We start from the raw sequence: 13,205 nt of genomic DNA, 5'->3' as shown, positions 1-13,205 counted from the left end.
TGGCAGAGTTCCAAGCTGAAGACTTGATTTTTTTCCCTTTCCAAAGCTGGAATACTTAACTGTTTTGTGCACATTTCACACATGGAGAGACCCCTAGTATCCACTGGAGCACCTGTGTGGGACACCATAAAAAGGTTGTTATGGTGTCCCACACTAGTGCGCCTGCGTCCAGATGTGTAAACAGCTGCTAAGTGTCCTCTCCTTACACTGAATCAAGTTGGCATTTCATTATAGTTTCAAACACAAGACAACAATGTAATAAACTTCTTTTAATCCAAATAGGCACGAACAAATGTAGTTAACCTGCATCTGCAAAAACGTTGTGTTAGGGGTCAAACGAACAATGTTTAATATTAACGATTACTGTGTCCACAAACCTCAACTTGGCATTTTAAACTGTACAACAGTAAAGAAAAGCACATGTACCAGCGCGAAAGTAATAATAATAATAATAATAAGGGGGCGTGGCCTGGACATGGCTGAATGAAGACGTGTGGTGTCTGAGCTCCCGGCCGTCTCACCCCCACTCTAGCTAATCCAGCTGATATTCCAAGCTATGCACTCCTCAAGAAAGAGAGCGGTGAAGCAGTGCAGTAGATCAACTAAATCCGCTCCACAACCGCCCTCTTCCAGCGAACTTAGAAGGCGATTCCAGCTCTCCCTCCTCGGCTCGCCGGAGCTTAAGATGGCGACGCCGCGTGGAGAGCATCAGGAGAGACAGACGGCGCAAGACTCCCAGTCACCGCTAGAAGACACACTGATCACAGATACCTACGCTGGCTTCCCTCCGGATCTCTGCGCTGGCCGCAGTGAGTTGTCACAACCCTTTCTCCAAGTGTCAGGAGGAGATGCAATATTCTATTGGCATTGCCCACTAAAGCAGACATTACTACCCTCATAGCTACGGTGGAAGCTACCCACCGTAGGGAGATGAAGGCAGTCAGGGCGGATGTTAATGTGCTGACCACTAGACTGGAAACAGGGGAGAGCTCCCTAGCAGCATTAGAACGCCGAATGTCGGCAGTAGAAGAAACCCAGGACACACAGGCAGAGGCACTGCAAGAGCAGATACTGTGATTAGAGGAGATGGAAGACAGAAGTCACAGGAATAATCTGCGACTCCGAGGACTCCCAGAAGCCACAGGGCCTGAAGACCTAGCAGACACGGCAGTAGCAATCTTTCGTAGCCTGCCAGGTATAGATTTGCCAGACCGCATTGTGATTGATAGAATCCACCGCGCCTTGGGCCCTAAGCCTACCGACCCTCTGAGACCTAGAGACGTCATTTGCAGAGTCCACCACTATATACATAAGGAGCAAATCCTGCGCAAGGCCTGGGAAGCAGACGACCCGGAATTGGATGGCACCACGATCAAGATCCTTCCAGACCTTTCTCGTGCAACCCTACAGCGACGTGCGATTCTAAAGCCACTTCTTGACCTGGCTAGACGAAAAGGAGCCACATATTGCTGGGGCTACCCCTTGTCTGTTACATTTAGATGAGACCAAGGATCCTTCACCTTACGCAAGCCAGACGCCCTGCCAGCTCTTTTTACTTTTCTCGGAGCAGAGCCAATAGATGTCCCGACCTGGCTGGGCCCTCTCCCGAGACCGCCCGTGCAGAGAATGGGAAATAGTCTGCCACCAAGACAACAAAGGAACCGCCGCCGGCCTAGAGCACCTTCACAGGAGGATGCACGTGAGTCTTGAACTTCTGTAATACCGCATTATTTTCAAGATCAGAGAACTGATGCACAAGTTATAATATTACTAACTGATTACGTTTAATCGCTCTTTACCTACACTGATGGCTACTTGCCCACCTTAATAACATAAGAGTCTGGAACTTACCTGATTCTTGCTGTAAGAAGCAGATCTTTAGGACAGCTACATCAAGTAGACGGAATTTTCAGTCCCACCCCTACAGGTACTATTTTCCAGAAACACACTGCACTTAAGGCCCTGCACTTAAGGGAAGACGAGACATTACACAGAAGCCAGAGCAATAAGAAACTGCTGTAATAGCCTGAGGAATTGATGAGCAGAGGGACAAAATATCCACATCCCTCTCCCAAGGTCTGTTGTACAGATATCTACAGAGTGTCCGACAACCTGCACAGATTACAAGATCAGCAGTAACATTGATAGGGTTATATAAATGTGTCATATATGATCATTCGCCCTTCTCAAGCTTGGTTTCAAAATTGGTCTGCAGAGCCTTATTTTAGTGGCTCCATGGGGAAACATATTGGCTCCTAAACAGTGGAGTGACGAAGTGCTTACCCCGCAGCCCTAATACTATGACTAAAGAAGCAAGATCTCTTTTAGAGACATGCTACATGTTAACACAAAGAAGGGGTTTATTGTTTTATGTTGTTATTTATCCCTGGTCCTAGTAGTAGTAAAGATCCACTAAGTCATGATAACTAAAAATGGATCGATACACTAGACAAGAAAAGACAGGGCACTACCTTATCTCTTAGTAGGTAACATTGCAAGGAGATGATTATATTGACTGTTCGGTTCACATTACAGAGTTTATCTGTTATGATGGTTATAGAGTTGCATAGTACTGTCTATAGTTATGTTGATCAGACATGCTGGAGTGGGGGGACGGATGGGAGACTCTATTTATGAGCCTTGTTCTTCCTCCCTCCCGATTAGGTTCATATATACTCCTAGAGGACAGAATTCTGCCACCTGGGAGTTATATGCAAAATACAATCCCCACTGTTTTAGGGGAACGCAACAGACAAGACATTAGGCCTTGTCTGTATCTCACAACTCTCTACTAACTCTCTTTCTGTATTTCCTACTTTTACTTCCTTTTCTATCTTCCCCTCCCCCTCTTCCCTTCCTGATTTTTCCCTATCCCCCTTTCCCCCTCCCCCACCCCCCCCTCCCTACAGTATGGCGGCCAGTAAAATTAAGGTGATGTCCCTGAATGTAAAAGGACTTAACATACCAGAGAAGAGACGTATGCTAATAGATGACTTAAAGAGAAACCATACCGATATAGCCTTCATCCAAGAGACACATTTTAAGACTAATAGATTACCATACTTACAAAACAGACACTTCCCAGTAGCCTACCACTCCATGAACCCGGACTCCAAATCCAAAGGAGTCTCCATTCTAATTTCAAGTAAGATCCCCTGGCAACACCAGAGTTCCATAATAGATCCGACAGGAAGATATATCTTCCTGAAGGGCACAATTGGCACTGTCCAGGTAACGCTTGCAACTATATATGCCCCTAATGAGCAACAGGCCACGTTCCTACGAGAGACATTAGAAAAACTAAATGATTTCAAAGAAGGACATCTGATTTTAGGAGGTGACTTCAACACTCCACTGATCCCCTCAACAGACACGTTGTCGGGCAAAACATCGATCCCGCCGAACCAACTCAAGCGTATAGCTAAAACACTTCACAAACTACAATTAATAGACATTTGGCACTTACAGCACTCAGGAGAAAGAGACTTTACATTCTACTCCCACATGCATCAAATATTCACCAGAATTACCGTATTTATCGGCGTATAACACGCACCGGCGTATAAAATGCACCCCAATTTAGGAGGGAATTTTAAGGAAAAAAAACTTTTAGGAGGGAAGTTGAAGGGAAAAAAACTTACATTTAAATGCCCTTCATTGCAGCCTTGTCAGTGCAGCCATGTCAGTGCAGCCATGTCAGTGCAGCCATGTCAGTGCAGCCTTGTCAGTGCAGCCTTGTCAGTGCAGCCTTCCCCAGTGCAGCCTTGTCAGTGCAGCCTTGTCAGTGCAGCCTTCCCCAGTGCAGCCTTGTCAGTGCAGCCTTGTCAGTGCAGCCTTCCCCAGTGCAGCCTTGTCAGTGCAGCCTTCCCCAGTGCAGCCTTGTCAGTGCAGCCTTCCCCAGTGCAGCCTTGTCAGTGCAGCCTTCCCCAGTGCAGCCTTCCCCAGTGCAGCCTTGCCCCAGTGCAGCCTGGGATCCCCTGTCCCTGCTTCCAGGGCTTCAAAATCGCGGTCCGCGATTTGAAAATGGCGCCGCCGGTGCCGAAGTACACAGAGCCGGTCCTCGGCTCTTTCCGGCGGCTCTCGTTTACTTTCGGCTCCACTCGTAGTCCCGAGCGGAGCTATCCGAGTAGGTTCGGATAGCTCCGCTCGGGACTACGAGTGGAGCCGAAAGTAAACGAGAGCCGCCGGAAAGAGCTGAGGATCGGCTCTGTGTACTTCGGCTCCGGCGGCGCCATTTTCAAATCGCGGTCCGCGATTTTGAAAATGTGACAGCTCGGGATCGGCGGGGATCGGCGTATAACACGCACCTGCGACTTTCCTCTGATTTTAAGGGGAAAAAAGTGCGTGTTATACGCCGATAAATACGGTAACTATTTTATGATTCCCCACACACAACTACATGCAGTTGAACAGACTTCGATTGGAATTAGGACTTGGTCAGACCATGCACCTATATTCCTGAGCTATCGCTTATCGGACACTTCCTCTCCCAGACATCGATTCTGGAGGCTTAACGAAAGCCTTTTACAAAACTCTGAAGTTCTAACAGAAGTGACTAAGGCACTAAACCTTTATTTCCAGGAAAATGACCTCCCAGACTGTGACCCGGGGACATTATGGGAAGCCCACAAGGTAGTTATGAGGGGGATCCTCATTTCTCATGGGGCCCGAATAAAGAGAGAGAGGAATAAAATGCTGACACCGCTCTTAAAGGAACTTACCACTATGGAAGCTAAACACAAACACGCCCCCACTCAATCATCGGAAACCCAACTGTCCGCCCTTCGTCGCAAAATCACTGATCTTTTACATTATAGAGCAAAAGCGGCCCTACAATGTGGTCACAAAAAAACATATGAGTCAGGGGATAAGTGTGGGAAATTACTAGCTAACATAGTTAGAAGTAACAAATCAGTGACCTATATCCCTCATATCACTGCGATGGGAGGCAAAAAAGTAACCCTGCCCACACATATAACTGAGGAATTTAGACAATTTTATGCAAAGTTATACAATCTACCACGGGAAACTCCCCCCACTACTGTATTGGAAGATTATATTAAATCCTCCCAAATGTCAACTCTCGCCCAGGAGACCAGGGACGAGTTGGACTTACCTATATAACTCTGATGGAAATACAAGGCGCCATAAAAACAATGAAACCAGACAAAGCCCCAGGCCCTGACGGCTATACATTACAATATTACAAAACTCTCTTACCAATACTAGGACCCCGCATGGCCACACTATTTAACAAACTTGGAACAGGTACAGCTTTCGCTAGGGAAACATTAGGGGCCCATATTTCAGTAATTCATAAGGAGGGGAAGGATCCGGCGGCATGTGGGAGTTACAGACCTATATCATTGTTGAACCTAGACCTTAAGATATTCACTAAGGTTCTAGCTGCTCGGCTGGCGCAGCACCTCCAACAACTTATCCATCTGGACCAAGTTGGATTTATTCCTTCTAGAGAAGCTAGAGATAGCACTACAAAAGTGCTAAATTTATTACATATCACTAGATCCAGGAAAACCCCATGTGTCTTTCTTAATACTGACGCAGAAAAGGCCTTTGACCGTGTCAGTTGGCCATTTATGAATGCGGTACTCAGACACATAGGCCTAGGGGAAGCGATGCTCAGCCGAATAGCTGGTATTTATTCCACTCCCACAGCGCAGGGAAAAGCGAATGGGGTATTGTCAGACCCCTTCTCAATCACAAATGGGACGAGACAGGGCTGCCCCCTGTCCCCTCTCCTATTTGCCCTCTCTCTCGAGCCTTTTCTCTCCAAAGTCAGGTTAAACCCTGATATACACGGAATATCAATTGGCCCCATGCAGCATAAATTATCAGCATACGCGGATGACCTACTTTTTTCACTAACTAACCCGGTAGTGTCCTTACCCAACCTCCTAAAGGAATTTGAAACATACGGGAAGCTGTCAAATCTAAAAATTAATTTTTCAAAATCAGAGGCGACGGGTATATCTATATCACCTAATGTCCTTACAAATTTGCAATCAAATTTTCGGTTTAGATGGACCACCTCTGCCTTAAGATACCTGGGCACAAAGGTACCACCGGACCCAACATTGCTATATGACAGCAATTTTCCCCCCCTATTAACCAAAACTAAACTGATATTGGAGGATTGGAATAAGGGACTACACTCCTGGTTTGGGAGGTGTAATCTAATCAAAATGTGCATATTACCCAAATTCTTGTACCTCTTTCAAGCTCTACCAATTAAAATACCACCCACATACTTTAAACAACTGCAAACTCTTTTTACTCGCTTTGTCTGGGCGCATAAAAAACCTTGCATCCCCAGATCACAACTATCCCTACCCAAACATTACGGTGGAGTGGCACTCCCAGACATACGGAGATATTACTACGCAGTACACCTGGGCAGAGTGATAGATTGGAATCGACATAAAGAAACTAAATTATGGGCTCAATTAGAGCAACTTCAAACGAATATACCACTACAGTCTGCATTGTGGTGCTATGACTCCCTTCCATTAGAACTAAAAGCACACCCCTTCATAGGCAATACTATAAAACAATGCCTTCAGGCTACTTTGCAAGCTTCATTAACGACCACGGAATCTCCTCTGACCCCAATTTTGGGAAACCCTAAATTTCCTCCTGGGATAAGTCCTGGACTGTTTCAGACATTGAAGAGTGTTGGATGTGACAGAGCCTTGCAATTTGTGAGGCAGGACAGATGGCCCTTCATTGAGGAATTAATGGACCCGGTAGGTCCGTTCGCACTAACATTCTGGAATGCAGCTCAAATCCACCACTTTCTATGGACGATCCCGAATCCTAAATCTTACACTAGACCCCTAACAGAGTTTGAGGAACTATGCTCAGACCCAGAACCGTTATCACAGGTACCGTCCAAAATGTACACACTGGTAAACACACCTACACAGCCACCTTGCCTGCCATGCATTACAAAGTGGGAAACAGACCTTCAGCGTACTTTCACAGCAGAAATCCTCCATTTGTACTAAAATACAGGAGATGAATTTTAAAATCTTAACGAGGTGGTATTTAACACCTAGTCGCCTACATATTATGTTCACTGAGGCATTTAAATATTTTTGGCGCTGTCAGAAAGAAGTGGGAACGCTTCTACACGTGTTTTGGTCATGCCCCAGCTTGACAAATTTCTGGACTGCGGTACGTTCCATTTCTCAAAAATTCACTGACTTTCAGATCCCCAACGACCCGACATTTTTCCTACTTCATGTATCTTCCATGCCACTCAAAACCTATAAAAAATCCATCCTACGACATCTAACAAATGCAGCCAAGTCCTGTATACCAAAATTGTGGAAACAGCATTCCCCACCAACCATAGCAATGTGGTTGAGGAAAACAGAAGAAATAAACAAAATGGAGGATCTAATAATGACAGCCCAAAACAGACAAGCAAAATATCAAAAGACCTGGTCACTCTGGAATATGTTCAAATACTCAGATGAAGGCAAAACTCTCTTTGAGACCTCAGATTAATAGACCCAGCAGACAGAAGATAACTCACAGAGCTAATGACCTTAGTTCACCCCCATTACACCCCACCCATTTTTCCCCTCCCCCTCTGTCCCTGCCCCCACCTTTCCTCGCCCACCCTTTCCTTTTCTTCTTTATTACCTATACTTTTATGTCTTTACTCCACCTACTGATCACCGCCTCCTGACTACAAGTACCTAAGTCTTACATGTTTAGGCAAAGACATATGAATGGCGACCCAGATTGCGGATTGCTATATACAGTCATGGTAATTATAACTCTGAGCTGTAGTAACCTGGTTAAAGGTACATATATGGACTCCAGATACATAAAACGGAACTTGTATGTCAATATTCGAAATATGCTATGTATCAATACGATATAATGTTGGGAGGCTGCGACCCCCCCCTTTCTTTTTTCTTTGTTTGTATTCTTTGGGCTTTGCCCCTTTTTTCTCAAAAAATAATAAAACATATATTTGAAAAAAAAAATAATAATAATAATAATAATAGGAACACATGACAAATACTTACTTTTTTGCAGCACTTTCCTGAACCTTCTATACTGATCCTGCTCCCTCAATTTCAGGTCTGACCAGCATTTCCTCAATTGCTCCTTGGATTGTCGTACCCTAAAAATCCTGTGCAGGCTTCTCACAACTTTAGTCATGATCTTGGCCTTTCTCACATTTGGGTTTCTGTACAGTCCATACTTCCCATCATAGTCTGCCCTCTTCAAGATGTCCACCATCTATTAAAAGGACATATTTGAAGCCTTATATCTAATCCTGGATCTGGAACTGCCTTGCTCCGGGCTTTCCTTGTCATTCCTAACAGCACACACCTGCTGTGTCTCTGCCATGTGCTCTCCCACTGCCCCGAAAGAGAAGAGGTGGGGAATACACTATAAAGAAGGACAGGAGTAGTGTATATAAAGCATAACATGCGGGCGTCATACTATGATCTGTGAGTGGAGGATGGAGGATCGTAAGTGCCGATCATGCAAACGAAGGTACAATTTGTATCTTGGGGCATCAGTGGTTATTGGCCTATACTGCTTATAGATTGAGTCCTATATTGGGACAAGATTAGGAGTGTTTAGCCTGACATTAGAGTTTGTCTTGTATTGTGTCTTGCAGCTAAAATGGTGGATAAATTCACTGACCTGAAATTCCTAGACATGTACAGGGTGCTGCCATGCCTCTGGCAAGTCCAAAGCAGGGACTACAACAAGCAAAAGAGGAAGGCAGCGCTGGATAAACTGTTGGAATTGGTGAAGCCGGTGTATCCCGCGGCAGACATCAACTATTTGAAGGCCAAAATTGGTAGCCTGAGGAGCACATATAATAGGGAGCGCAAGAAGGTCCAGGATTCCATGTAATCCGGAGCAGCAGCAGATGACGTATATGTACCCAGGTGGTGGTACTACGACAGACTGCATTTTTTGTCAGACCAGAGTGAACCCAGGCCATTGCTATCTACACTTCCTTCCACACTTACTTCCACATCAGCTGAGTCTCCTGTAGTCCAACCTGGGCTTTCCACCCAGGAAGATGTGGAGGAGCCCAGCTTGATCCAGGTATAGCATTGTTGAACATATTTCTTGTCAAAAATTGAATGATGTTAACTAGATGTTATTGATCACTAATTTCAGATTTAACAAAGCGGTTTACATATCAATAGGCAGTAGTAGCGGTGGCGTGGCTACCGTGCAACTGAATGGACGTGCAACCTTTCAGATCCGCTCCAGACAGAGGAAACACCAGCTTTAGGAAACGACACCGCTATCTAAAAACTCACCCGAGGCAAGCCTAAAGGTGCCGCCGAGCCCGCAGGATGGCCCACAAAAGAAAGGGAGCCACACAATTAAAGAAATTACAGGATTTTTTTCCTCAGAAATACCGCAAACCCTTCCAAGATGGTGCCGGCACCGGGAACAGCTCCCCATCCTCCACAGGCAGCTCGTGATCTGCAGCATCAAGCCCAGCTTTACAGACAGGCTCTGCCCACAACACAGCAGACGCATCAACCCCTCTCTCCCGCAGCCCTGCTAAATCAAAGCCCCCAGATAGAAGATGACGCCCGGCAGAGAGGAACAAGCCAGGACTGCACAGAGGACATGAGGGAACTAGTGGACCCGTTCACAACATTTCCTACTGCGGGTAAGCCGGTTTCTGATACTACCCTCAAGGACATGCTGGTCTCAAAAGTGCTAATTTTAAAGGCTTATATGCATGGTATTGTCATAAAAAGTGTTTGGGGACATGGATCAATACAAAAAAAGTTTTAAAAATGGCCGTTTTTTCGGGTGCAGTGATTTTAATAATGCTTAAAGTGAAACAATAAAAGTGTAATATCCCTTTAAATTTCGTACCTGGGGGGTGTCTATAGTATGCCTGTAAAGGGGCGCATGTTTCCCGTGTTTAGAACAGTCTGACAGCAAAATGACATTTCAAAGGAAAAAAAGTCATTTAAAACTACTCGCGGCTATTAATGAATTGCCGGTCCGACAATAAACATAAAAGTTCATTGATAAAAATGGCATGGGAATTCCCAACAGGGGAACCCTGAACCAAAATAAATTAAAAAAATGACGTGGGGGGTCCCCCTAAATTCCATACCAGGCCCTTCAGGTCTGGTATGGATATTAAGGGGAACCCCGGCCAAAAAAAAAAAATGGCTTGGAGTCCCCCTCAAAATCTATACCAGACCCTTCAGGTCTGTTATGGATTTTAAGGGTAACCCCGTGCCAAAATAAAAAAAAGGCATGGGGTCCCCCCAAAATTCCATACCAGACCCTTATCCGAGCACGCAACCTGGCAGGCCACAGGAAAAGAGGGGGGGACGAGAGAGCGCCCCCCCTCCTGAACCGTACCAGGCCACATGCCCTCAACATTGGGAGGGTGCTTTAGGGTAGCTCCCCAAAACACCTTGTCCCCATGTTGATGAGGACAAGGGCCTCATCCCCACAACCCTGGCCAGTGGTTGTGGGGGTCTGCGAGCGGGGGGCTTATCAGAATCTGGAAGCCCCCTTTAACAAGGGGACCTCAGATCCCGGCCCTCCCCCCTGTGTGAAATGGTAAGGGGGTACAAAAGTACGCCTACCATTTCACTAAAAAACTGTCAAAAATGTTAAAAATGACAAGAGACAGTTTTTGACAATTCCTTTATTTAAATGCTTCTTCTTTCCTCTATCTTCTTTCTTCTTTTTCCTATTTTCTATCTTCCTTCGGTTTCTTCCTCCATCTTCTTCTTCTGGTTCTTCCTCCGGTGTTCTCGTCCGGCATCTTCCTCCACGGTGTCTGCGTCTTCTTCCCTTCTTCTCCATGAGCCGCTCCGCATCCATGATGGCATGGAAGGAGGCTCCCGCTCTTCTCTTCATCTTCTTCTCTTCATCTTCTTCTCTTCATCTTCTTTTCGGGCCGCTCCACATCCATGATGGCATGGAGGGAGGCTCCCACTGTGTGACGCTTCTCTTCTGATTGTTCTTAAATAACAGGGGCGGAGCCACCCGGTGACCCCGCCCCCCCTCTGACGCACAGGGACTTGACGGGGACTTCCCTGTGGCATTCCCCGTGATGTCAGAAGGGGGCGGGGTTACGTAACGGGTGGGGAGGGCCGGGATCTGGGGGTCCCCTTGTTAAAGGGGGCTTCCAGATTCCGATAAGCCCCCTGCCCGCATACCCCCACAACTGACCCGGGTCCCCAAACACTTTTTATGACAATAACTTGCATATAAGCCTTTAAAATTAGCACTTTTGATTATTCATGTTCGTGTCCCATAGACTTTAACGGTGTTTGCGTGTTCGAACAAATTTTTTGCCTGTTCGCATGTTCTGGTGCGAACCGAACGGGGGGGTGTTCGGCTTATCCCTACCGCCCACCTGCAGGCTCCCCCTCCCCTGCAAAACTAGACGCTCAATATGAATGGCAAACGGTGTCAAGAAAGACAACAAACAACAAAACCCTAAAGCACCCAAGTACAAAAATTGAATCAGCCTCTATATATAATGGTTTCTGACAAATTCTGGAGTTCTCAGTTGTGAATTTCCCCCTCCGAGTTATGAGCAGTTGTTCTGCCCTCAGGTTCATGTTTGAATTTGATCTTTTTTTATTGCATTATCTGCTTTTTTTTCCCCACTGTACATTTATCCCCCTCCTATTGGTCTGACCTCCTTCCAGAACACTTCACCTTCATCGCAATGGAAACAACCAACCTGTGTCAACTCATTCACCATTGAAACCACACGACAGGTCGGCTCCCACTACCAAGGCTAAGTAAGGTACTGTAAATGCTCATGCTCACAATACACACATGGCTTTGAAAATAGTCTCATTTATTCATTTTATTTTATTTATTTCAGGTACTTATATAGCGCCATCAATTTGCTCAGCGCTTTACATATACATTATACATTCACATCAGTCCCTACACCCTCAAGGAGCTTACAATCTAAGGTCCCTAACTTACATTCATACATACTAGGGACAATTTAGACATGATCCAATTAACCTACCAGCATGTCTTTGGAGTGTGGGAGGAGACCGGAGTACCCGGAGGAAACCCACGCAGACACAGGGAGAACATGCAAACTCCAGGCAGGTAGTGTCGTGGTCGGGATTCGAACCAGCGACCCTTTTTACTGCTAGGCGAGAGTGCTACCCACTACACCACTGTGCCGCCCTCATTTAATGTGAACGGCCTCAACCACCTGGCCAAAAGATCATATGTCTACAAAAGACCCATTTTGCAGCAGGCAGCACCACCTATTTCCAACATAAAATCTTTCCCCACATTTTTTCTGTACCAGCCCCCTTAAAAAAGAGAAGGGAGTCCTCATTGCTATTAGAGACTCTGTGGCCTTTAGTTTATTAGCTGTTCACGTTGATCCGGCAGGTAGATACTAGGGATGAGCTTCGTGTTCGAGTCAAACCCATGTTCGACTCAAACATCATCTGTTCGACCGTTCGTCGAATTGCGAACAATATGGGCCGTTCTCGCCAAATTCGTGTGGCGCGTCACAGCCCATAATTCACTGGGGCATCGCAGTGCATTGCTGGCTGATGATTGGCCAAGCATGCACTATGACCCGCATGCTTGGCCAATCACAGCGCCGTCAGTAGAGAGAGCTGTAATTGGCAAAAGCCAGGGTGGCTTTGGTCAATTATGGCTCAGGGGGTTTAGCACACGCCCCACACTATATAAGGCCGTCTGCACGGCGGCCCTGTGTAGTGTGTTCCGGCGTGCTGAGAGAGAGAGAGAGAGAGAGACAGTGTCATTTCATTTGAGTTAGATAGATTAGGCAGGACAGTCACTCAGTTAGCTGCACTTACAGTGTATTGTGTATATATATGCATCCCAGGTGTTGTGTGTGTGTGTGTGTGTGTGTGTATATATATATTACTGTATTCAGTTTAGCTAGATCCATTCCTGTTATCTTCCTACTGACAGGAAGGCTTGTCTTGTTACAGTATTTACAGCTACCTGAAGAAAATTGCTGGTGTTCTTTTGATCCTATTAGTTTCACAGTCAGACAGCTAGACTATTTACAGTTAGTGTAGTGCATCCTCCTCACAGTGTTCAGCTAAAGCTACACAATAGTTTAGTGTGACCTCTGCACAGTGTTCAGCTAAAGCTACAAGTTAGTCCAGTCCGTCCTCCTCACAGTGTTCAGATAA

This window comes from Aquarana catesbeiana, linkage group LG04 (genome assembly GCF_042186555.1).
Source record: "Aquarana catesbeiana isolate 2022-GZ linkage group LG04, ASM4218655v1, whole genome shotgun sequence".
Taxonomy (NCBI): Eukaryota; Metazoa; Chordata; class Amphibia; order Anura; family Ranidae; genus Aquarana; species Aquarana catesbeiana.
The sequence above is the reverse complement of the archived record's forward strand: the minus strand, read 5'-3'. Positions refer to the sequence as shown.